Source organism: Oncorhynchus clarkii, chromosome 7 (genome assembly GCF_045791955.1).
Source record: "Oncorhynchus clarkii lewisi isolate Uvic-CL-2024 chromosome 7, UVic_Ocla_1.0, whole genome shotgun sequence".
Classification (NCBI taxonomy): Eukaryota; Metazoa; Chordata; class Actinopteri; order Salmoniformes; family Salmonidae; genus Oncorhynchus; species Oncorhynchus clarkii.
Window position 1 is genome coordinate 59,479,632 of NC_092153.1, and position 26,166 is coordinate 59,505,797.

The 26,166-nt window shown below is 40.1% G+C and overlaps 1 pseudogene; it reads left to right on the forward strand.

The window, feature by feature from the left end:
* Window positions 1-1,762: 1,762 nt before the first annotated feature.
* LOC139412637 (tRNA (guanine(6)-N(2))-methyltransferase THUMP3-like) lies at window positions 1,763-24,248 on the forward strand (annotated as a pseudogene).
* The last annotated feature ends 1,918 nt before the right edge of the window (window positions 24,249-26,166 follow it).

Consider the following 26,166-nt stretch of genomic DNA (forward strand, 5'->3'; position numbering starts at 1 on the left):
TAATTTACAAACGAAGAATGTGTTTAGTGAGTCACGGGATCAGAGGCAGTAGGGATGACTGGGGATGTTCTCTTGATAAGTGTGTGAATTGGACCATGTTCCTGTCTGGCTTAGCATTCGAAATGCAACAAGTACTTTTGGGTGACTGGGAAACTGTATGGAGTAAAAAATACATAATTTTCTTTAGAAATGTAGTGAGGTAAAATTTAAAGTTTTAAAGAAACAGAAAGAGTAAAAGTACAGGTACAAAAAAACAGATATATAAATGGAATGTAGTGGAGTGGAGTACTTTAAATACATTTTGGTTAAAAGTCATTTACACCACTGGACTTGAAAGAAACATCTTAATTACCTTGACTAACCGGTGCCCCCGCACATTGACTCTATCAGTACCCCATGTATATAGCCTCACTATTGATATTTTACTGCTGCTCTTTAATTATTTGTTACTTTTATTTCTTGTTTTTTACTTCACACATATTTTTCTCAAAACAAAATTCTTGGTAAAGTGCTTGTATGTCAGCATTTCACTGTAGTATTCGGCGCATGTGACAAATACAATTTGATTTGTTACACATTAAACATGTTGTGAACCTGGTGTGACATTATCGAATCTGTGCTGACACCTAGTGGACACCAAGAGAAACTACACAACACACACACACTGCTCAAAAAAATAAAGGGAACACTAAAATAACACATCCTAGATCTGAATGAATTAAATATTCTTATTAATTACTTTTTTCGTTACATAGTTGAATGTGCTGACAACAAAATCACACAAAAATGATCAATGGAAATCAAATCTATCAACCCATGGAGGTCTGGATTTGGAGTCACACTCAAAATTTAAAAAGTTCCTTTTATTTTTTTGAGCAGTATATATATATATATATATATATATATATATATATACACTATAACCTTATAACAGATGGGGTGCTTTACATACGTTGCTCTTTTTTATTAGACACTAACATATATGTCCAATAAACAGACGTTCAAAAGTCGGAATGTAAAGCACAAACGTCTGGAAAGTTATTCAAAAGCAGCTGTAGTGAATCAAGCATCTTGAGGTTACCGTCAAAGCATATATTTTACATTTTCTAATGTATTTAATCTTTCCTCAACTAGGCAAATTGAACTCAACAACGACGACACAGACACAAGTTACCTGCTATATTTGGGAAACAGGATTAACACAGAGAGAATTTAGCAAAATACAATGTATGTTTCTGTAGTACGAGTAGGCTGGTATATACAGTATCATCGGTAACAATTGTGTACAAGCCACCTAGCTAATAAAATACTGGGGCTAGCGGTCATTAGTTACATTTCAACCATGTACCAGCGATTCCCTAATTGAGGCGCAACAGTTCATCGGCGAATGCCGGAACACCGGAATTAATAACTAAACCAACAAACAAGAAATGGTGGAGGCTACTAGACTGAAGAGAGGCATTTTTCCGAATAAACGTGGTGAGTGAAAAACGTAAATTACATAGCTCACTCCCTACCCGGTATCTCATTCTACCGCTATATGACTTTGTATGTGTTGTTTGTGGGCAACCTTGATATTTACAAAGTTTTTGGAACGGATTCCTGTTGGAACGTTCCACACATTTTACCCACCCGATACTACCACACTGTTGGAGGTAGCAACACAAGCATTTCGATACACCCGCAATAACATCTGCTAAATATGTGTATGTGACAGTAACATTTGATTTGATCCATTGACCGGCAGCCTATAGTAAGTACCATGGAAACAAGCAGCCAGTCTGCCAGTGATGAGGAGATAACCTGTGAGGTCATCACTGTCACTATTGGAGCAAAACACTGCTGCAGATGAATTCCAGAAGATTGGGACTGATGACACAATAAGCAAGGACCGCTGTCAAATATATTTCCAAATAACAACAGATTGCACTCTCAGGTAAGATGCCAACAGATATATTTACAATGGAGTGTGTGAAACCTATGTCATGACTCACATGTAATTTGGATGACATTCCCAGTAAGTGTCAGATATCACATAAACTGCAGCTTGTGGTAACTGAGATTTACTATCGCTTTGAATAATATATGCCATTTTATTAGATGCTTTTATCCAAAACGACTTGGTCATGCATGCATACATTTTGAGGTATGGTTGGTCCTGGGAATAGAACCCACTACCTTGGCGGTACAAGCACCATTCTCTACCAACTGCGCTACTAAGGACCATTTGGAAAACAATTCTGTTCTCACGAGAAGATAATAGGTGCAGATGTAACAAAACCATTTCCTACTTGTGTTCCCAAGAAAAGGGGTTTGCCACCCAAACCTGAAGTTCAGGATATCTCATTGTGATTTTATTTAGTCATGGAAGGTAGCATGAGTCGTTCCACAGAGTGCCTTTTGCATCCCTTTAATATTTTAAATAGAAATTGTACGCCAATATTGCTTTTAAAAATCTAATGGGTCGTTCCATGTCATTTCAGCAAGCCATGACACCCATCATCTCAGATTATTCCCAAATTATTCCCAAATTATTCCCAAATTGTTTCTGTAGTTAGAAGCAGAGAAGATAAGCCTTCCGGAAACATTTTATCTCTGAGAAATTAAGCTAATTGATTGCACCCAAATTGGCCATTTTAATTTATAGGATTTTTATAATATTCGATAAATACAGTATCTGACATCAGATTTGGACCTAACTTTATTAGCAATGAGTTAAACATGAGGAATCCCAATGAATGGCCAAAAGCCACCACAGAACTCCCACTGTGTCTGTACAGTACATAATGAGCGCTCTTTTCTGTAAACATGCTGAAAGTCTGTCAATTAGTTTTTCAGGGAAATAGCATTGTTTGCTTAGAGCTGGCAGCAAGCTGATAGGTCTGCTGATAGAACCAGTAAAGGCCGCTTTACCACTCTTAGGTAGCAAAATGACTTTGGCTTCCCTCCAGACCGGAGGAAAAACATATTGTTCTAAACTCAGATTAAAGATATGACAGATAGGAGTGGCTGTAGTGGCTGTAGTGGCTGTATAGTCAGCTACCATCCTCAGTAACTTTCCATCAAAGTTGTCAATGCCAGGAGGTTTGTCATTATTGGTCAATAACAATTTTTACACCTCTCCCACATTAACTGTACAAAATTCTACCCTACAATGCTTTTCTTTTCATTATTTTTATTTTTTTATGTATGAATACGATGGCTCACTGTTTGTTGTTGGTACAGTTGAAGTCGGAAGTTTACACACACTTAGGTTGGAGTCATTAAAACTAGCTTTTCAACCACTCTACAAATTTCTTGTTAACAAACTATACTTTTGGCAAGTCAGTTAGGACATTTACTTTGTGCATGACACAAGTAATTCTTCCAACAATTGTTAACAGACAGATTATTTCACTTATAATTCACTGTATCACAATTCCAGTGGGTCAGAGGTTTACATACACTAAGTTGACTGTGCCTTCATACAGCTTGGAAAATTCCAGAAAATGTTTTCATGGCTTTAGAAGCTCCTGATAGGCTAATTGACATAATTTGAGAAAATTGGAGTTGTACATATGGATGTATTTCAAGGCCTACCTTCAAACTCGGTACCACTTTGCTTGACATCATGGGAAAATCAAAAGAAATCAGCCAAGACCTCAGAAAAAAAATTGTAGACTAACACAAGTCTGGTTAATCCTTGGGAACAATTTCCAAACGCCTGAAGGTACCACGTTCATCTGTACAGACAATAGTACTCAAGTATAAACACCATTGGACCACGCAGCCATCATACCGCTCAGGAAGAAGACGCGTTCTGTCTCCTATTCTGACATTTCACATTCTTAAAATAAAGTAGTGATTCTACTTGACCTAAAACAGGGCATTTTCACAGGGATTAAATGTCAGGAATTGTGAAAAACTGAGTTGAAATGTATTTGGCTAAGCTAAGGTGTATGTGAACTTCCGACTTCAACTGTATGTCCTGCCTAAGTACATGCATATGGGATGAGTAATGCAAGATATGTAACATAATTCAAGTGACGTTAATTGACTAGTGATCCATTTGTTAGCGTGGCCAGTGATTTCAAGTCCGTATGTAGGCAGCAGCCTCTCTGTGTTAGTGATGGTTGTTTAATAGTGTGATGGCCTTGATATGGAAAAATAGTTTGTCTCTCGGTCCCAGCTTTGATGCACCTGTACAGACCTCACCTTTTGGATGGTAGCGGGGTGAACTGGCAGTGGCCCGGATGGCTGTTGTCCTTGATGATCTTCTTGGCCTTCCTGTGACATCAAGTGCTGTTGGGGTCCAGGAGGGCAGGTAGTTTGCCCCCGGTGATGCTTTGTGCAGACCGCACTGCCCTCTGGAGAGCCCTGCGATTGTTGGCAGTGCAGTTGCTCTCAATTGTGCATCTGGAAAAGTTTGTTACACAGCCTCCTGAGGTTGAAGAGGCACTGTTGCTCCTTCTTCACCACACTGTCTGTGTGGGTGGACCATTTCAGTTTGTCTGTGATGTGTACGCCGAGGAACTTAACTTTCCACCTTCTCCACTACTGTCCTGTCGATGTGGATAGCGGGGTGCTCCCTCTGCTGTTTCCTGAAGTCCACGATCATCTCCTTTTGTTTTGTTGACGTTGAGTGAGAGGTTGTTTTCCTGACGCCACACTTGGAGTCCCGTCGCCTCTTCCATGTAGGCTGTCTCGTTGTTGTTGGTGATCAAGCCACTGTTGTATCATCTGCAAACTTGATGATTTGAGTTGGAGGTGTGCAAGGCCACGCAGTCGTGGGTGAACATGGAGTACAGGAGGGGGCTGGGCACGCACCCTTGTGGGGCCCCAGTGTTGAGGATCAGCGAGGTGGATGTTGTTTCCTACCTTCACCACCTGGGGGGCGGCCCGTCAGAAAGTCCAGAACCCAGTTGCACAGGGCGGGGATGAGGCCCAGGGCCTCCAGCTTGATGATGAGCTTTTCAGGGTACAATGTTGTTGAATGGTGAGCTGTAGTCAATGAACTGCATTCTTACATAGGTATTCCTCTTGTCCAGTTGGGATAGGGCAGTGTGATGGCGATTGGTATCGTCTGTGGACCTGTTAGGGCGGAATGCAATCTGAAGTGGGTCTAGGGTGGCCGGTAAGGTGGAGGTGATATGATCCTTGACTAGTCTCTCAAAGCACTTCATGATGACAGAAGTGAGTGCTACGGGGCAGTAGTCATTCAGTTCAGTTATCATTGCTTCTTGGGTACAGGAACAATGGTAGGCATCTTGAAGCATGTGGGGACAGCAGACTGGGATAGAGAGTGATTTTGAAAATGTCCGTAAACACACCAGCCAGCTGGTCTGCGCATGCTCTGAGGAGACGACTAGGGATGCCGGGTTAACACGTTTAAATGATTTACTCACGTCGGCGACAGAGAAGAAGAGGGGGGGGTCGCAGTTCTTGTTAGCGGGTCGCGACGATTGCACTGTGTTATCCTCAAAGCAGGCAAAGAAGGTGTTTTAGTTTGTCTGGAAGTGTGACATCGGTGTCCGTGACGTGGCTGGTTTTCTTTTTGTCCTCCGTGATTTCCTGTAGACCCTGCCACATACGTCTCATGTCTGAGCCATTGAATTGCAACTCCACTTTGTCCCTGTACCGGCATTTCGCTTGTTTGATTGCCTTGCGGAGGGAATAACTACACTGTTTATATTCTGCCATGGTTAAATGCGGTGGTTCGCTCTTTCAGTTTTGCGCAAATTCCACCATCCATTCACAGTTTCTGGTTAGGGTAGATTTTAAGTCACAATGGATACATCTCCAATGCACTTCCTTATAAATTGACTCAAAGAGTCAACGTATAGGTCAATGTTATTCTCTGAGGCTGACCGGAACATATGCCAGTCCGCGTGATCAAAACAATATTGAAGTGTGGATTGAATGGTTCTTGTCACTGGTACATCCTGTTTGAGTTTCTGCCTATAAGACGGCAGGAGAAAAATGGTGTCGTGGCTCAATTTGCCGAAGGGTGTGCATCGCGGAAGTTAGAGTTGCAGTGATCGAGTGTTTTACCCCCGTACGTAGTGCAATAAATATGCTGATAGAATTTAGGTAGCCTTGTTCTCATTTGCTTTGTTAAAATCCCCAGCTACGATAAATACAGCCTCAGGATATATGGTTTCCAGTTTACGTAGAGTCCAGTGAGGTTCCTTTAGGGCCATATACATTTTTCATATAAATGGAGAAGCCCAGTCTGCTTGAGGGGGAATGTAGACAGCTGTGACAGTAAATGGCAAGAATTCTCGTGGAAGGTAATATAGCCGGCATTTGATTGTGAAGAATTCTAAGTCGGGTGAGCAGAAGGACTTGAGTTCCTGTATTTTGTTATGATTACACCATGAGTCATTCATTATGAAGCATACACCCCTGCCTTTCCTCTTCCCAGAGAGGTGTTTATCTCTATGGGAGTGATGCATGGAGAAGCCCGGTGGCTGAACCGATTCCGACAACATATCCCGAGAGAGCCATGTTTCCGTGAAACAGAGAATGTTACAATAATAAATTAAAAAAGTAGTACTCACTGAACTCAAACAGGCTGTAAGGGACACGGTGGAAAATTTGGGACAGAGGTATGAATAATTGAATAGGAGACATTGTTGACAATTTCCTATTATTATTATTATTATTATTGTTACTCAATTCTGTAGTTTGGGTAGAACCAGTGATTTCAGCAAGAAGGTAATGTCACCTAAACCACACTTGGAACTGTGTCCAGAATTGATGTAGATCCAAGTAAATGTTTTTAGTACCGAATATTGAGCTGATAAGCCAGCACCAACTTTTTGAAGGTCCTATCAGATTTGTTAAACAGGTTTCATATTTTGACTAGTTGATGTCACAGGGACGTGTCAATGCAACAGGTCAAAATGATAAGATTACAAGAGAGGGGCTCTGGGATTGTTTACATTAGAAGGTGCCTATTCCGCTTGACAGGACACTATATCATCTGATGTGTCTCAAGTATAATTCTCTATACACATGGTTTTATCAAGACGTCCTATCCAAGAATCAGTAGACACAATTAAGAATAAGAATTTTTAGGACAGATTTAAGATGTGCAAACTAAGTGCATGTTTATTTTCTTTCTTCCAGGACTGATGGAATGTCCACTACCAAGTGTGTTTGTTTTTTTACATGTTTACCAATGATTCTGTATCTCTCCCTTTTGAAAGACTTCCTGAGGAAAGGATGCACCTTAAAGGGCATAACAAATTAAATTCTGAAGTATCTATTGTCAGAGTTTTGCACACATGTCAATTCTCCTGATAAGAAATGTACCCCCAAAAAACTATGTAAACCTGGTACATAACATTTTTGAAATTTCTTTAACTTCTTGGCGCACCCAAGAAGGCTGGGTGCGTGATCATTTTCGTCAACATCCGCTGAATTGCAAAGCGCCACATTCAAATTAAATTACTAAAAATATTTAATTTTCATGAAATCACAAGTGCAATATAGCAAAACACAACAGCTTAGCTTGTTGTTAATCCACCTGGCGTGTCAGATTTCAAAAAAACATATGACATACATGATTTTTTGTTAACTAGTAAATAGTAGCTTACAGCAAAGTGTGTTTTAAATTGAAAAAGTGCGCCGACAGAGATGGTCGCCTCACTTTGCGTTCTTAGGAAACTATGCAATATGTTTTTTTTATGTAAACTCGGCAAAAACAGAAACATCCCTTTTTCAGGACCCTGTGTTTCAAAGATAATTTGTAAAAATTCAAATAACTTCACAGATCTTCATTGTAAAGGGTTTAAACACGCGTTCTTTGGTATTTTTCTCCGGGAAAGACAATTCCCCATCGTAAATGTTGTTTATTTACGTATTAGGGTACCTAAGGTTTGATTATAAACGTTGTTTGACATGTTTGGAAAAGTCTATTAGTAACGTTTGGGATTCATTTTGTATGCATTTTGATGGAGGGAAACTGGGTGGATTATTGAATGCACGCCAGCTAAACTGAGTTTTTATGGATATAAAGAAGGACATTATCACAAAATGACCATTTGTGATGTAACTGGGACCTTTGAGTGTCAACAGAAGATCAAAGGTAAGGCATTTTTTATATCGCCATTTCTGACTTTCGTGTCGCACCTGCCAGGTTGAAATATGTTTTTCATGTGTTTGTAAGCGGGGCACTGTCCTCAGATAATCGCATGGTTTGCTTTCTCCGTAAAGCCTTTTGATATCTGACAAGGCGGCTGGATTAACAAGAATTTAAGCTTTGTTTTGATGTATTACACTTGTGATTTTATGAAAGTTAAATATTTATACTGTTTGAATTTCACGCTCTGCAATTTCACAGGATGTTGGCCTGCCCATAACAGCTTAGGCAATTAAGGTCACAGTTATGAAAACTTAGGACACTAAAGAGTCCTTTCTACTGACTCCAAAAGAAAGATGCCCAGGGTCCCTGCTCATCTGAATGGCACAAGGAGGCATGAGGACTGCAGATGTGGCCAGGGCAATAAATTGCAATGTCCGTACTGTGAGACGCCTAAGACATCGCTACAGGATGGACAGGTGATCGTCCTCGCAGTGGCAAACCAAGTGTAACACCTGCACAGGATCGGTATATCCGAACATCAAACCTGCGGGGCAGGTACAGGATGGCAACAACTGGCCGAGTGTTACGAACTCCTCTAGGAAGAGGGAACGCAACACCCTGCTTACAACGCAACTCCCCGTGGAGTGAAAGAGGTATGGGACTGTAGGTGCGAGTAAGGATGACAAAGGCAGATAATTTACCGTTTACTAGGAATTTATTCCATCACACTGTAATGTTGAGAAAAGAGGCTGAACGGAACCAAAGCAAAGAAAGTAAATGTCAAAGCCCCCTCTTCTACCTTACCTGCCTACCCACTACTTACCTAACTTACCCTCTCCTACCTTACCTGCCTACCCACTACTTACCTAACCTACCCTCTCCTACCTTACCTGCCTACCCACTACTTACCTAACCTACCTTACCTGCCTACCCACTACATACCTAACCTACCCTCTCCTACCTCCTTACCTGCCTACCCACTACTTACCTAACCTACCCTCTCCTACCTTACCTGCCTACCAACTACTTATCTAACCTACCCTCTCCTACCTTACCTGCCTACCCACTACTTACCTAACCTACCCTCTCCTACCTTACCTGCCTACCTAACCTACCCTCTTCTACCTTACCTGCCTACCCACTACTTACCTAACCTACCCTCTTCTACCTTACCTGCCTACCCACTACTTACCTAACCTACCCTCTTCTACCTTACCTGCCTAACCACTACTTACCTAACTAGCACCACCTGGTGCACTAACCAAAATATGGGGGTGGTCCACCCAGGTCTTACCTAGTGTGCATAGACAGTAAACTACTACGGGTTATGTATGCCCGCAGGCCTCTTGCCTAAGCACTCCCTAGGTGCCTTCACCTTCCCCCCTGAGAACAAACATAATAATTCCTAATCACAAACACAGTCCTTTTGGCATACATATACGTTTGCAGGACTGGCTACAAAATACTACACACACTATTTGAGCAACAACCAACAAAAAATATCAAAGAAACTCTCTCTGAACAACAACCAATACAGGTTATAACAGTAAGCTCTTTCTAAGACACAACCAACACAGGCTATCACCCTTAGCTCTATTCTCTCAGCAATCATCTCTCTTCTGAGCAACAGAACACTGGCTGGAGAAGGAGTTGGTAATTGAAGACAGCTGCGTCCTCTGACGAGAGGGCGGGGTCAGCTCCAATTTGCCATGGAGTCGGCCAATCAGCTGCTTGGGGGATTCCAGGAAGCCATTTTCCTAAAACACACACATACAAACCACAATACAGAAACTGGGGAACATAACGCCGAGTTACACCAGGAACGCACAATCCCTCCATCAGTGCTCAGACTGTCCGCAATAAGCTGAGAGAAGCTGGACTGAGGGTTTGTAGGCCTGTTGTAAGGCAGGTCCTCACCAGACATCACCGGCAACAATGTCGCCTATGGGCACAAACCCACCATCGCTGGACTGATAGGACTGGCAAAAAGTGCTCTTCACTGACGAGTTGCAGTTTTGTCTCACCAGGTGTGATGGTCAGATTTGTGTTTATCATCGAAGGAATGAGCGTTACACCGAGGCCTGTACTCTGGAGCGGGATCAACATGGAGGGTCTGTCATGGTCTGGGGCGGTGTGTCACAGTATCATGTGACTGAGCTTGTTGTCATTGCAGGCAGTCTCAACGCTGTACGTTATAGGGAAGACATCCCCCTCCCTCATGTGGTAACCTTCCTTCAGGCTCATCCTGATTTGTCCCCCTCAGGGACACATCATTCGATTTCTGTTAGTCACATGTCTGTGGAACTTGTTCAGTTTGTTTCAGTTGTTGAATCGTATGTTCATACAAATATTTACACATGTTAAGTTTGCTGAAAATAAATCCAGTTGACAGTGAGATGACGTTTCTTTTTTTTCTGAGTTTATGTTGGTAATGGGTGACAGTTATTCTAAATGGATTTAAGTTTTTGTTAGGGTTCATTCCTTTCGTCCTTGTCAATCATCATTGGCTCATTGGTGAAATTAGCATTATGACAATATATTTAATTAAATAATTTTTAAAAAATTAATGCAATTGCAGACAGAAGTTGACAATTAGTAACTTACCGCGCATGTTTCAGAGTAAGTTCTGCATCAAACAAAAAGTCTCAAGTTGTTTTGTTACACCCTCAGTCTAGCCTGGTGATGTCACTACCTACGTCATTACCTTTTTACTCCTGAGACCAACACCCTGCCTACCAAGTTATATAAACAGTGGCTTTTAATGTTATCTAAAACTTAGCAGTAAACGTCCACTCCCCAAAGTTGATTTATTGTGGAATGTTTGACTCGTCTTATCTCCTCCACTCCCCTGCAGAGCTCCTTCTTCACAGTCACACATTACTCAGAGGGGCCTCTTTTTAATGAGGCAGAGAGAGAGAATTAGAAAACAACTGCGGAACAATATTAAAACCTCAATGTATATTTATTGTTCATCTGTAGTCTAGGACCCTATTAATGTAAGGAGGGAGAGGTCTTGTAACCCCTCCCTTTGTATTAATTCAACATAAGAATAATCAATTATTCTCATACATCAAACATTTTGGTACTACCCTTTTCATGACCCCTAGGTGAACCCGACAGTTTCCCGGGGTCAAACACTTTCTTACTAATAGCTAGTAATGTCTCTGTACTACAGAATGTATCAGATTGTTGGGTTTGTGGATTGCTAACAGACAGTGATGAGACTGCCATGTGGACCAAAGCAGGTAACCTTACAGACAGAGAGCTTGATTGGGTAAAGGATAAGGTGTTTTATATGAAGAAGTGTATTGCTGTTTTTTTGTTTTTGTCTTGCTTCAATACAAATCTCACCAGATTGTGTCTGCTGGATGAATTAGCCATCAACTCCCTGACCCTGTAACTGCAGTGAGGGCTGCAGTGAGGTCCCCAATGTGATAGGGGAGTACAAGCCAATTTGCAAAAAAAGGTTTCAGCAGTGTGTTATTCTCTTTGACATTTGGAGGTCTGCACTCTACAAAATGTATTGTTATTTACACAAATGCATTGAGATACTAATCTGTCATTAACATGCTGAAATGTCATTGCCAGTATCCATTAATGAAATTGTGTAATGAAGCGTATGTGTAACTGTATGAAGCGAAGGTCTTAAGTTAAAACATTCTACTGCAATAGTTTTACAAATTGGATTGTGCAAACCAGAATGAAGGGTTTGTCTTTGGTTTTATGTGTTGATTTTTTTTTACAAACCAGAATGAAGGGTTTGAAAGTGTGTGGTTTTATGCGTTGATTGTGTTTACTTACTCATTTGATAGTTTATGGAATAACCAAATTAATAAAATGTTACTAAGAGGTTCCAACCAACTAAATGCACCAAGTACACATGTCGATCAGGAGCTCTCTCGGGGCAGTCCCGTTAAATCTCTTATATACTGGTTACAGACACGTTACATAGGCATGGTTCATAGGGTTAGTTCCGGCATTTGTCTGGCACCGTCTCCTATCTTAGAACAAATTCTGGTCGTTCTGACAGATGTTCCTAAGGAGGGTGTCATGTCTCTCCCCTCATATCTTTATCAAGCACAGGCAGGAACCAAGGATTGGTTATGCCACTAAGACAATGTGAACATTTTCAAGGCTGTCTCTTTGCAAGATATCACATTCCATCTGCTCATCACTTGTGTGATAATAATCATAAAATGTTAAGGTAAGCATTAGATTTTAGCTTCTGTATCAAAATACATCATTGTCATAAATCATAATAAAGGTTGTACTTAACAGGAGTGAATCTAATTGCATTCAAATGTAATGGGTGCGTGTTGGTGGCAGGGAAGTCAGGCGCAGGAGTACGAACTTGGTAAAAACGTTGTTGTTTAATAAATGCTGATAAAACTCCAAAAACCAAAATGTACAAAATAACAAAAGTGGGTACAAAACCAGTCGCACACCAACATAATACATGCACATCACATACAAACAAACAATCTCTGACAAGGACATGAGGGGAAACAGAGGGTTAAATACACACATGTAATTGATGGGATTGGAACCCATAGAAAATGCAAAAATGGATCACTGATGGCTAGAAGGCCAGTGACGTCGACCGCCGAACACCGCCCGAACAAGGAGAGGGACCGACTTCGGCCGAAGTCGTGACATCATAATCATAATACCAAAGCTAAAATCTACAATCAAAGTAGTAAGTAAACAAAATCAACGCATAAAACCACAGACACTTTCAAACCCTTCATTCTTGGTTGTACAATCCAACTTGCAAAACCATGGCTTAAGACCTTCACTTGATACAGTTACACATATGCTTCATTACACTATTTTATTTATGGATTGGTGTGTTAATGACCAATCGGTATTTCAATGCATTTCTAGTCTAAAGTACTATAACTTTTGCAGTGTGCGGACCTCCACAATCAACCTGATACCCCAAATAAACCATTTTGGATAAGTCTAAATTAATTACGGGCATGGCTGACCACCCCCTTCCCTCCCAGCACTCATTCTTCTAGCGTTTCAGTTCGACCTCCCAATGGCACATGTTCAAAGTGGATGGCCCTTGATAATGACCTAATTTTTCTCACCTGAGCCGCCACTGTCCTTTACAGTCCATTAAGTCTTGTCCATTTTCCTACCAGTACACCAGCAGCATGACAGAAGTTTGGACGGGATCTCTCTCCATGCCCATTCCACGTGGACTCATGGCGCACTCCAGAGAGAAAAGGCATGAGAGAGAAGGCAGTTGATAGCTTTGACTGGATGCTGTGTATAGGTTGCTGGCTTGGACTCCGGTCCCACGGTAGAAGTGGTGAAGAACCATAGTGAACTCCATTGTCGCCATTACTTTAGCCGGTTAGAGGGGTGAGGTTCACACTGTTCTCAGATTAATTATCCCTTCCATGCATCTAGATACCATCTGTGGTCACCTTCGCCATAACCTCGAGAGAAGACAGACCAGAACAACAGTTTAGTTTAGGGCATTTCTGTTTCAGGAAATCCAGACAATTCACTGTATGACATTACTACTGCTAATATTCTTAATACAAATGTCTAAGACAAATGTCAAAGAGAACAACAACACACAGTTGAAACCATTTTTTTCTCCAAAGTAGCTTATACTCCATCTTGGCGATCTCACCGCAGAGTTACAGGGTCAGGGAGTCAGAGGGCTAATCCTTAGGGAGAAATCCCGACCATTCAGAAGACCCAATCTGGTGAGATTTGTATTGAAGCAAGACAAAAACAAACAACACAACAATACACTTCTTCATATAAAAATAGAGGTGGGGAAAACTTCACTGCCTCATCAAAATAACTAATAAAATTAGAATTACAACCCTTGATGACTCCATCTTAACGTAATTGTATCCCGTAAGGTAATAGTAAAATGGACTAGAGACAGGTGTATCTCATTCAGGAGCAGCACTCTCTCTCCTTCTCGTGTTCTGAATCACACAAGACTGTTGATAAATTATAAACTACTTCTTAATTATTAGTGTTTACATATCCCATTTAAATCTCACCCAATGTCTCTAGTCTTTCTAGTGAGGGTGATCAGGCCTCACCAGAAAGTCAGGACAGAGGTCATTCATCCCCATTTAAGTGTGTTTCTTTACCTGTACCTCAGACATTATTTAAAGATATTTCAAACATTTTGTGTATAAGGTTTACATTTGGGTTTTTCAATACATTTTTTATCAAGAGAATTTACATGAATTCAACCAAAACTCAATAGACAATAGATACTTCAGAAAATGTTCATTTGTGTGCCCTTTAACCTCTCTGATCTCCCCATCCCGGATCCGGTATCAGGAATACAGACTCAAGCTCATTACCATAACGCAACGTTAACTATTCATGAAAATCGCAAATGAAATGAAATAAATATGCCATCTCTCAAGCTTAGCCTTTTGTAAACAACACTGTCATCTCAGATTTTCAAAATATGCTTCTCAACCATAGGAAAACAATAATTTGTGTAAAAGTAGCTAGCTAGCGTAGCATTTAGCGTTAGCATTAGCGTTAGCATCCAGCACGCAACATTTCAACAAAAACATAAAAGCCTTCAAATAAAATCATTTACCTTTGAAGAACTTCTGATGTTTTCAATGAGGATACTCTCAGTTAGATAGCAGATACTCAGTTTTTCCAAAAAGATTCTTTGTGTATTAGAAATAGCTCCGTTTTATACATCACATTTGGCTACCAAAAAAACCCGAAAATTCAGTCTTCAAAACGCGAACTTTTTTCCAAATTAACTCCATAATATCGACTGAAAACATGGCAAACGTTGTTTAGAATCAATCCTCAAGGTGTTTTTCACATATCTCTTCAATGATATATCGTTCGTGGAAGCATGGTTTCTCCCCTCAATCAAATGGAAAAGTACAAGCAGCTGGCGTTTGCGCACCGAATTCCACGCAGGACACCAGGCGGACACTTGGAAAATGTAGTCTCTTATGGTCAATCTTCCAATGATATGCCTACAAATACGTCACAATGCTGCTAACACCTTGCGGGAACGACAGAAAGTGTAGGCTCATTCCTTGCACAATCACAGCCATATAAGGAGACAATGGAAAACAGAGCTTCAGAAATTCTGCTAATTTCCTGGTTGACGCATCATCTTGGTTTCGCCTGTAGAATGAGTTCTGGGGCACTTACAGACAATATCTTTGCAGATTCTGAAACTTCAGAGTGTTTTCTTTCAAAAACTGTCAAGAATATGCATAGTCGAGCATCTTTTCGTGACAAAATATTGCGCTTAAAACGGGAACGTTTTTTATCCAAAAATGAAATAGCGCCCCTAGAGATCAAAGAGGTTAAGGTGCATCCTTTATAACCTGTGAAATCCACACTTAAACCAAAAGAAAAAGACCCCACACAATAAATCAGTATTAACACCACTAACAAAGTTTCATAACATATAAAAGCTCCCTTAACAACCGGATTCAGGTACCTTTATACTGTATAGTGCACAGTCTCATCGACTGCTCTCCTAAGGCACCTGCCTCAGGAAGCCTTTCAAAGGGAGAGATACAGAATCATTGGTAAACATGTCAAAGAAACTTGGTAGAGGACATTCCATAAGTCCTGGAAGAAAGAAAATAAATGTCTTAATCAGTCCTAAAAATTCTTAAGCTTAATTGAGTTTACAGGTCCAAATCCCCATCATTCACGTGAAGAAAAGGTGGAGATACCTAAGGAGAAGGTCAGGATGCCTTGTTAGGATTCGTAGGCGAGCGATTGAATTGCCATTTCCATCGGTTCTATTGGCCAAAGTTCAATCACTGGAAAACAAACTCAACTATTAGAGACTATCCTACCAATGGGACATTAAATCTGTAATATCTTATGATTCACGAGTCGTGGCTGAACAACGACATAATGTAGAACTGGCTGATTTTTCTGTGCATCGCTAGGACAGACTAGCTACATCTGATGAGACAAGGGGCAGGGGTGTGTGTCTATTTGTCAATAACTGCTGGTGCGCAAAGTCTAATGTTAAAGAAGTCTTGAGGTATTGCTCGTCTGAGGTAGAGTACCTCATGATAAGGTGTGGACCACACTATCTACCAAGAGACTTCTCATCTATATTATTCATAGCCATCTATATACCACTACAAACCGATGCTGGCACTAACCGCACTCAACAAGCTGTATAAGGCCATAAGCAAACAAGAAAATGCTCATCCAGAAGCGGCACTCCTAGTGGCCGGGGACTTTAATGCAGGCAAATTTAAATCTGTTTGACCTAATTTTGACCAGCATGTCACGTGCAACCAGAGGGGGAAAAAATCGAGACCAACTTTACTCCACACACAGAGACCCATACAAAGCTCTCCCTCGCCCTCCATTTGGCAAATCTGACCATAACTCCATCCTCCTGATTCCTGCTTACAAGCTAAAACAAAAGCAGGAAGTACCAGTGACTCACTTAACCTGTTGCGACGACCAAACCCGGATCCGGGATTCTATTTATAGACCTAAGCTCATTACCATAACGCAACGTTAACTATTCATGAAAATCGCAAATGAAATGAAATAAATATGCTAGCTCTCAAGCTTAGCCTTTTGTTAACAACACTGTCATCTCAGATTTTCAAAATATGCTTTTCAACCATAGGAAAACAATCATTTGTGTAACAGTAGCTAGCTAGCGTAGCATTTAGCGTTAGCATTAGCGTTAGCATTAGCGTTAGCATTTAGCAGGCAACTATCACAAAAACAAGTAAAGCCTTCAAATAAAATAACTTACCTTTGAAGAACTTCTGATGTTTTCAATGAGGAGACTCTCAGTTAGATAGCAGATGCTACGTTTTTCCAAAAAGATTCTTTGTGTATTAGAAATAGCTCCGTTTTGTACATCACATTTGGCTACCAAAAAAAAAAAAAAAAAAAAAAAAAACGAAAATTCAGCCCTCAAAACGCGAACTTTTTTCCAAATTAACTCCATAATATCGACTGAAACATGGCAAACGTGGTTTAGAATCAATCCTCAAGGTGTTTTTCCACATATCTCTTCAATGATATATCCTTCGTGGAAGCCTGGTTTCTCCTTGCTCTCAAATGGAAAAATAATTGCACCTGGCTTTACGCTCCAATTTCGACGCAGGGACACCAGGCGGACACTTGGAAAATGTAGTCTCTTATGGTCAATCTTCCAATGATATGCCTACAAATACGTCACAATGCTGCTAACACTTTGGGGGAACGACAGAAAGTGTAGGCTCATTCCTTGCGCAATCACAGCCATATAAGGAGACAATGGAAAACAGAGCTTCAGAAATTCTGCTCATTTCCTGGTTGAGGCATCATCTTGGTTTCGCCTGTAGAATGAGTTCTGGGGCACTTACAGACAATATCTTTGCAGATTCTGAAACTTCAGAGTGTTTTCTTTCAGAAACTGTCAAGAATATGCATAGTCGAGCATCTTTTCGTGACAAAATATCGCGCTTAAAACGGGAACGTTTTTTATCCAAAAATGAAATAGCGCCCCTAGAGATCAAAGAGGTTAATACTGAAGTGGTCCAACGCTACAGGACTGTTTTTCTAGCACAGACTGGAATATGTTATGTGATTCATCCAATGGCATTGAGGGGTATACCACCTCAGTCACCAGCTTCATCAATAAGTGCATTGAGGACGTTGTCCCCACAGTGACCGTACGTACATATCCCAATCAGAAGCCATGGATTACAGGCAGCATCCGCACCGAGCTAAAGGCTAGAGCTGCTGCCTTTAAGGAGTGGGAGACTAATTCGGACGCTTATAAGAAATCCCATGAGATATAGCCTCGTTATTGTTATGTAATTCTGTTACTTTTTATTTTTACTTTATTTGTAACTTTTTTTTGAACTGCACTGTTGGTTAAGGGCTTGTAAGTAAGCATTTCACGGTAAGGTTGTATTCCTGTTGTATTCGGCGCATGTGACAAATAAAATTTGATTTGATTTGAAGTCTTGGTAAAACCATGTATATACAGAATTATACTTCAGACACAACAGATGATACGGTTTCCTGTAAAGCGGAATAGGCACCTTCTAAAGGAAACAATCCCAGGTCCCCACAGGAAACTTATCTCTAACCCAAACACCAAATGGTGGCCTCTAATTTAATATCAGTCCCAATGCTCTGTTCGTCATGTGACCTTATATTGAAACAAATTAAATTTATATTATTTTAAGATTAACATGTGCTGAATTTATAAAATACATCTGCCAATTCAGAAAGAAAGAGAAACTTTGGAGGGAGCTTCCTTTTTTAAGTTAGCACTCGAGAATAGAGACTCTTTCTGGGATGAACTTTCACAATACCTGGGCTGGCGCAGTCGATCAGTCCCCTATCGATGTCCCCTACTAAGTCTCTACCTAACAAGTTAAACTCTAGTAACCCATTATACTTTCATACATTGTTACTTTATCAAATCTCGTTAATCATTATACTATTAATTTCTCTTAACGCTTTTTAAACCACTTACACGTCTACGTGTGGGTGTGCAAGTTGTATATAGTTATTACTATTTTTCTCCATTGTGACTTTATCAAATCTCTAGTAACCGAGAATACTTCACCAATTCCTCCTTTAGACTTTTTTTCACCTTTATTTAACCAGGTAGGCCAGTTGAGAACAAGTTCTATTCATACAGGGGTTTAGATATTTACACTAGTTGTTCTATTTAACAGCATATTTGGGAATAGTACTTTCTCCTTTCATATCTCTCACATATACATATTCCCTACATAACTTTACAGATCATGAATGCCTACAGACATCCACACCACTGATGTGCATCAACAACTCTAAATGCCTACAATAACACCTCTTGCTATTATCAGTGTTTTTCAGACCATGTAGACTATCGTTACACATGTGAGTAGTAACTGCAGACACATGTAGACACTTCTGAGCTATTCACCATATGTATCTTCAACAGTTCCAGTGATTCTCCGACCACGTAGACACTTCTCTTATAAATCCCTACAGACAATTGTCAGTGGCGTCTCCTGCCCTCACTCTAGCCTTCTCCTAAGACTAGCTTGCCGCTAATTCCTAAACATATATAATAACCGTAGATAACATTATAGATTGAAGAACTCAGCTCATAGAACTGGTTGGGGTATCCATTCAGACACACACTCAGTAATCCTCCATATTACCTCTTTCACACCGGAGCATGTTCCCTGACAGCTCTCATTCTCTCAGTACTTAATAGTAATAATATATCTGATAGTTCTAAATCTCTTATTATCCAGATTTCAATCAGCTTATTATCCACATTTCTATCATCTTAACACATCCTTTTCACACTCACACAACTCTCACATCTAAAATTCACTATTCCCAAACACACTCAGTAATCTCCCTTATTACCCTATGTGCATCTCTGCACCATATATATATTTTACAAAAATACATAATAACACCATGTGCTATTGCTAGTGGCTGCAGGCCACATAGACACATCCCTTATAAATGCCCACAGACAGCTGTCTGTGGGGCTTTCCATGGTACCGTTACTTGCTCTAGTCTTTTCTATAAGACTAGCTCTAGCCTTCTTACATCATATGTATCACTGCCAAGGTTCCAATAAAGTCTAAATTTAACCATAGTCTCTACAATAGCTATAGTCTGAGCATCCGTAGTCCCTATAGCATCACAGTCCCTATAGCATCCATAGTAGCTATGGTCCCTATAGCATCATATTCCCCACAGCATCTATAGTCCCTAAGCATCCATAGTATCAATAGTTTATATAGTCATAAATGCTATGGTCTCTATAGACTCTATAGTCTTGCCGCATACATATAGAATAACACACACACTTTCATACATTCACTCAGTACCTATTATCCAAATTTCAATCAGCTTAATAGCCTAATTTAACTCCTGTTATTATCCCATTTTCAATCAGCTTAATAGCCTAATTTAAATCCTGTTATTATCCCATTTTCAGTCAGCTTAATAGCCTAATTTAAATCCTGTTATTATCCCATTTTCAATCAGCTTAATACTTTCCACACTCACACAACTCACATCCACATTCGCTTCGTGCTATTACTTGATTTAGGACTAGTGGTACCCTCCTCCATTTTTATGTTTAGTTTTATTGATTTTATTATTTTTTATACTAATTAGTTTAAATTGACTTACTGAAATCAGAAGACGTCCCTCAATTGTTTGCGAATGTTGTGTCTCCTAATGGGTAGCCCACAGTAAGGGTCTGGTCTTTTGGTCAGATGGGAATTTCCCTCACGCTTCATTTTATGTGCCACCGGTTTTCCTCACATCAATCATCCTGTTCATTGATGCCAAATTGTCGGGGAAATTCTACACATGGGACACTCGAAGTCAAGCTTAAATTAATCATTCTTTATTATCAGTGCGCTGGAGAGGTTCCAACCAACTCAATGCTCCAAGTACACATGTCGATCAGGAGCTCTCTCAGAGCAGTCCCGTTACATCTCTTATATACTGGTTACAGACACGTTACATAGGTATAGTTCATAGGGTTGGTTCTGGCATGTGTCTGGAACGTCTCCTATCTTTATAGAATATATTATTAGATAGTCCTAAGGAGGGGGTCATGTCGCCCCCCACCCTCATATCTTTACCAAGCACAGGTAGAAACCAAGGATTATTTATGATTAACCTCATTTTCAAGGTTGTCTCTTCACAAGATAACATTTCCATCACAGACCTCTCCAGCTTGCTGTTAATAAACTATTATTCATTTAAGATTGACTTAGTGTGTAGAATTTCCACGACACTAGCTAGGTAGGTAGTTAGCAAACGTAGCTACACACAATAATACCAGTAAGACAATAACCACATGTAAAGTAGCTAGTTGGCTGTAAAATCTCCTAAACAAACTGCACTATCAATTTTGGAGTCTACAATCTCACCATGTTCAACCTGCAGATAGATGTGCCTCAGAGTGGAGTCTGACATTCGCAGTGGCAAATATACTTTTGAGGAGATGGTAAACGTTTCCCATGCTACGTGGGCAGCGCGTTGCATTCTGGGCGATTCTGGGACAAGGAACGCTCTCTTTCAAGAACCAAAGAGGCAGACATATAGGAAAAATTGCTAGACCCTCCATTAAATTACAAATGATCTTGAGGTAGGAATTTTCCGAAAATTTGATCGATGGCTCATTCGAAAGAAGACATCCTCTGAAGTTGTGACATCTGCCAGTGTTGAAATTTGACATGTATGATAGATGTTTTCGAGATCTAAAAATCTTATTCCTATTAACTTCCGGTGTGGTGAGACTTTATCATGGTGCTACGTCATATCCAAGACAGATTTCCACGTGCTTGATTTCCAATAACTCAGAAACACGTGAAAAGATGAAATGACCCAGGGAATTAATAGAACATCACTCAGAGATGCACCAAAACAATATAACATTCAAAATGGCTGAACCTTTCCTTTAAGTCCCCTAGCTGTGCTTTTCAGAAACTGAAGCGAGCACACTTGCAGTTTTTTGTTTCTTACTGTTGTTATTTACGCAATCTGATAACGGTCCATTAGAAATCGCAATCTGCGTCAGGTTGTCATCATTTGAAAACGTATTCTATTGCCAGCATGACTAGCTAAGTTATCAAATACAATCTTAGTGGTTTGCTTTCACAAAGCACTTTAGAGAAACACATAGTAATTTTGTTGCACGTAGAATTGAGTCATGAGTGCATTCAGCCCTAGCTACTTTGTTGCTTAGACAAAGTCATTTCTGTAAATTCTTATTTATTTCATGTGATTAGTAATCATGTTAAAGTCAACACTGTTACGTGAACTGAACTCTTGTTTACAGTTTTTTTATTAACTTTGTCAAAAGAAGCATTGAACATCTAATAGTCAAATCTGTGTAAAAGCAGGTTCTACTCTTGTTGTTCAATTGTTGGTGTTTTATGTTTTTTTCTTTAACCTTTTATTTAACTAGGCAAGTCAGTTAAGAACAAATTCTTATTTACAATGACGGCCTAAGGACAGTGGGTTAACTGCCTTGTTCAGGGGAAGAACGACAGATTTTTACCATGTCAGCTCGGGGATTTGATCTAGCAACCTTCCAGTTACAGGCCCAACACTCCAACCACTGGGCTACCTGCCTCCCCAGGTAGGGGGTCGAGAATAACATATCAACCCTATTAACATAGACAGTTGACCTAGAAATGTTTTAACAATTTCAAAAACAATTGTGTAGCTTGCATTAAATTGCCCCTCTGTTGCACATAACAAGCATCCATTCCCGCTGTCACAAGGAGATATATTCACACCCCTTGACTTATTCTTCTTATTATCTTATTATTATTGTTGTGTTACAGCCTGATTTTAAAAATTGATTAAATTGAGATTTTGTGTCACTGGCCTACACACAATAACCCAGAATGTCAAAGTGTAATTATGTTTTTAGGATTTTCATTTTTGTATAAAAAAATGAAAAGCTGAAATGTCTTGAGTCAATAAGTATTCAACCCCTTTGTTATGGCAAGTCTAAATACGTTCAGGAGTAGAAAATGGCTTAAGAAGTCACAGTGTGCAATAATAGTGTATATACAAAAGCAGACATTAAATATCCCGTTGAGCCTAGTGAAGTTATTAGTCACGCTTTGGATGGTATAACAGTACACCCAGTCAATACAAAGATACAGGCGTCCTTCCTAACTCAGTTTGCCGGAGAGTAAGAAAACCGTTAAGGGATTTCACAATGAGGCCAATGGTGACTTTATAACAGTTAGAGTTTAATGGTTGTGATAGGAGAAAACTGAGGATGGATCAACAACATTGTAGTTACTCCACAATACTAACGTAATTGACAAAGTGAGAAAGAAGCCTGTACAGAATAAAAATATTCAAAATCTTGTTTGCAATAAGGCACTAAAGTAAAACTGCAAAAAATGTGGCAAAGAAATTTACTTTATGTCCTGAATACAAAGCATTATGTTTGGGGCAAACACAACACAACACATCACAAAGTAACACTCTTTGTATTTTCAAGCATGGTGGTGGCTGCATCATGTTATAGGTATGCTTGTCATCGGCAAGTTTACCTAGAAATGCTCACAGCTGTAAACTAAATCTAAAGGTACTGTATGGCTAATTTATGGTGCAAATTTCAACCCTGTTACTTTAATTGGCAGCAACTATAGTAATTTTAGTAATGTTTCTTAATTTAGAGCTGGATTATTATTTTTTTTGTTAAATTGAACATGTGCTCTTTATGACAGAATGTTTAAATTAGGTTTATTATTTATTAAAACAAAATACCCAATTACACTTCCCAAAATGCACTATTTGAACTATTTTGGTAGACTATCACAAGAGTGTTGTGATTATAATGAAATAAGAATGTTATTTTTAAACCCATCTTAAAATCTTGGTGTGGCCATAAAACCTTTGATTAATTTTGCACACATCACAAAAGCCTAGCTTTTCTTAACCTGTGCCTCCTCTTTCTAGGTGCATAATCTGATGTCTGTGGACAACTTGTTTGTTACGAATGAAGAGTATGACAACTATCAGTTTAAAGACTCAAAGGTACATCTCTCTTCATTACAGCACAGCCAATAAGGAACCTGAATTCTTACACTTTCATTTCAACTACAACATTCACGTTGCATGAAAGACCAGTCACCTACACTGTATAACACGCCTCTCCCTCTTAAGGTATTTGATAGAAGCACTACCCTTTCTGTCATTGGAGGACTTGCAGAAGCTGGCCTCCAAGCTGCCATGGACCAATGCATTGAAGGTCTGGAAACTGAACACCTCTCTGAAGAAGAACAGACGACCCCATAGACGGTCCTAAGGGGAGAGGAGGGCGAGATAGAGACCAAGGCAAAGCCAACAAAGACATTGTGGAGAAGGATGCCATTGAGACTGTCACCACAGAGACCTAGAAGCTGGAGCTTGAGATACCTACTGCAGGCCAGAGTGTGGGGGCAGGGGAGGCCGGGCCTCCTGACCTGGAGAACAGCCCCCAGGCTGAGCTGCCGGCGGTGGAGGGGTAGGAGCACAGGGGTTAAGGTGCTGAAGTTCAGTGTGACGTGCAGGAGAAAAACACAGCTTCTCCAACGAGACTGCAAGGGACTTTGGTGGAGCCATGCAAGACTTCTTCAAGTGGAAAGCGGACATGACCAAGTTTGATATCATTGTAAACATAACATAACATTGCAGCCTGTTCAATTGGGACTGGCCCCCACTGAATTCCTCTGCCCTAACCAAAAGAAACCCCCACGGTCACATGCTTGTTAAGATAATCCTTTGAGACACATAACTCTTGAAATGATTACTTTACAAAGAAAACAAAGAGGGAAGAAATAACAGTTCTGAGTATAAATATTTTCCATCAAAATAAATAGTTATGGTCACGTAATGTTTACATACACCTTGGCCAAATACATTTCAACTCAGTTTTTTACAATTCCTGACATTTAATCCAAGTAAAAATTCCCTATCTTATGTCAGTTAGGATCAACAGTTTATTTTAAGAATGTGAAATTTCATAATAATAGTTGAGTCATTTATTTCAGCTTTAATTTCTTTCATCACATTCCCAGTGGGTCAGAAGTTTACATACACTCAATTAGTATTTGGTAGCATCGCTTTTAAATTATTTAACTTGGGTCAAATGTTTCGGATAGCCTTCCACAAGCTTCCCACTATAAGTTGGGTGAATTTTGGCCCATTCCCCCTGACAGAGCTGGTGTAACTGAGTCAGGTTTGTAGGCCTCCTTGCTCGCACACGCTTTTTCAGTTCTTCCCACAATTTTTCTTTATGATTGAGGTCAGGGCTTTGTGATGGCCTCTCCAATACCTTGACTTTGTTGTCCTTAAGCCATTTTGCCACAGCTTTGGAAGTATGCTTGGGGTCATTGTCCATTTGGAAGACCCATTTGCGACCAAGCTTTAACTTCCTGACTGATGTCTTGAGATGTTGCTTCAATATATCCACATAATTTTCCTTCCACTTCATGCCATCTATTTTGTGAAGTGCACCAGTCCCTCCTACAGCAAAGCACCCCCACAACATGATGCTGCCACCCCCATGCTTCACGGTTGGGATGGTGTTCTTCGGCTTGCAAGCCTCCCCCTTTTTCCTCCAAACATAACGATGGTCATTATGGCCAAACAGTTCCATTTTTGTTTCATCAGACCAGAGGACATTTCTCCAAAAAGTACGATCTTTGTCCCCATGTGCAGTTGCAAACCATAGTCTGGCTTTTTTATTGCGGTTTTGGAGCAGTGGCTTCTTCCTTGCTGATCGGCCTTTCAGGTTATGTCGATATAGGACTCGTTTTACTGTGGATATAGATACTTTTGTACCCGTTTCCTCCAGCATCTTCACAAGGTTCTTTGCTGTGTTCTGTGATTGATTTGCACATTTTGCACCAAATTAGGTTCATCTCTAGGACACAGCGACTCCTTCCTGAGCGGTATGACGGCTGCGTGGTCCCATGGTGTTTATACTTTCTTACTATTGTTTGTACAGATGAACGTAGTACCTTCAGGCATTTGGAAATTGCTTCCAAGGATGAACCAAACTTGTGGAGAGCTACAATTTTTTTTCTGAGGTCTTGGCTGATTTCTTTTGATTTTCCCATGACGTCAAGCAAAGAGGCACTGAGTTTGATGGTTGGCCTTGAAATACATCCACAGGTACACCTCCAATTGACTCAAATTATGTCAATTAGCTTATCAGAAGCTTCTAAAGCCATGACATAATTTTCTGGAATTTTCCAAGCTGTTTAAAGGCACAGTCAACTTAGTGTATGTAAACTTCTGACCCGCTGGAATTGTGATACAGTGAATTATACGTGAAATAATCTGTCTGTAAACAATTGTTGGAAAAATGACTTGTCATGCACAAAGTAGATGTCCTAACCGACTTGCCAAAACTATAGTTTGTTAACTTCTTATGGGCAGGTGGGATGGTAGCGTCCCACCTGGCCAACATCCGGTGAAATTGTAGAGGGCAAAATTCAAACTACAGTATTATAAATATTTAACTTTCATAAAAACACAAGGGTAATACATCAAAATAAAGCTTAACTTCTTGTTAATCCATTTCAAAAAGGCTTTACGGC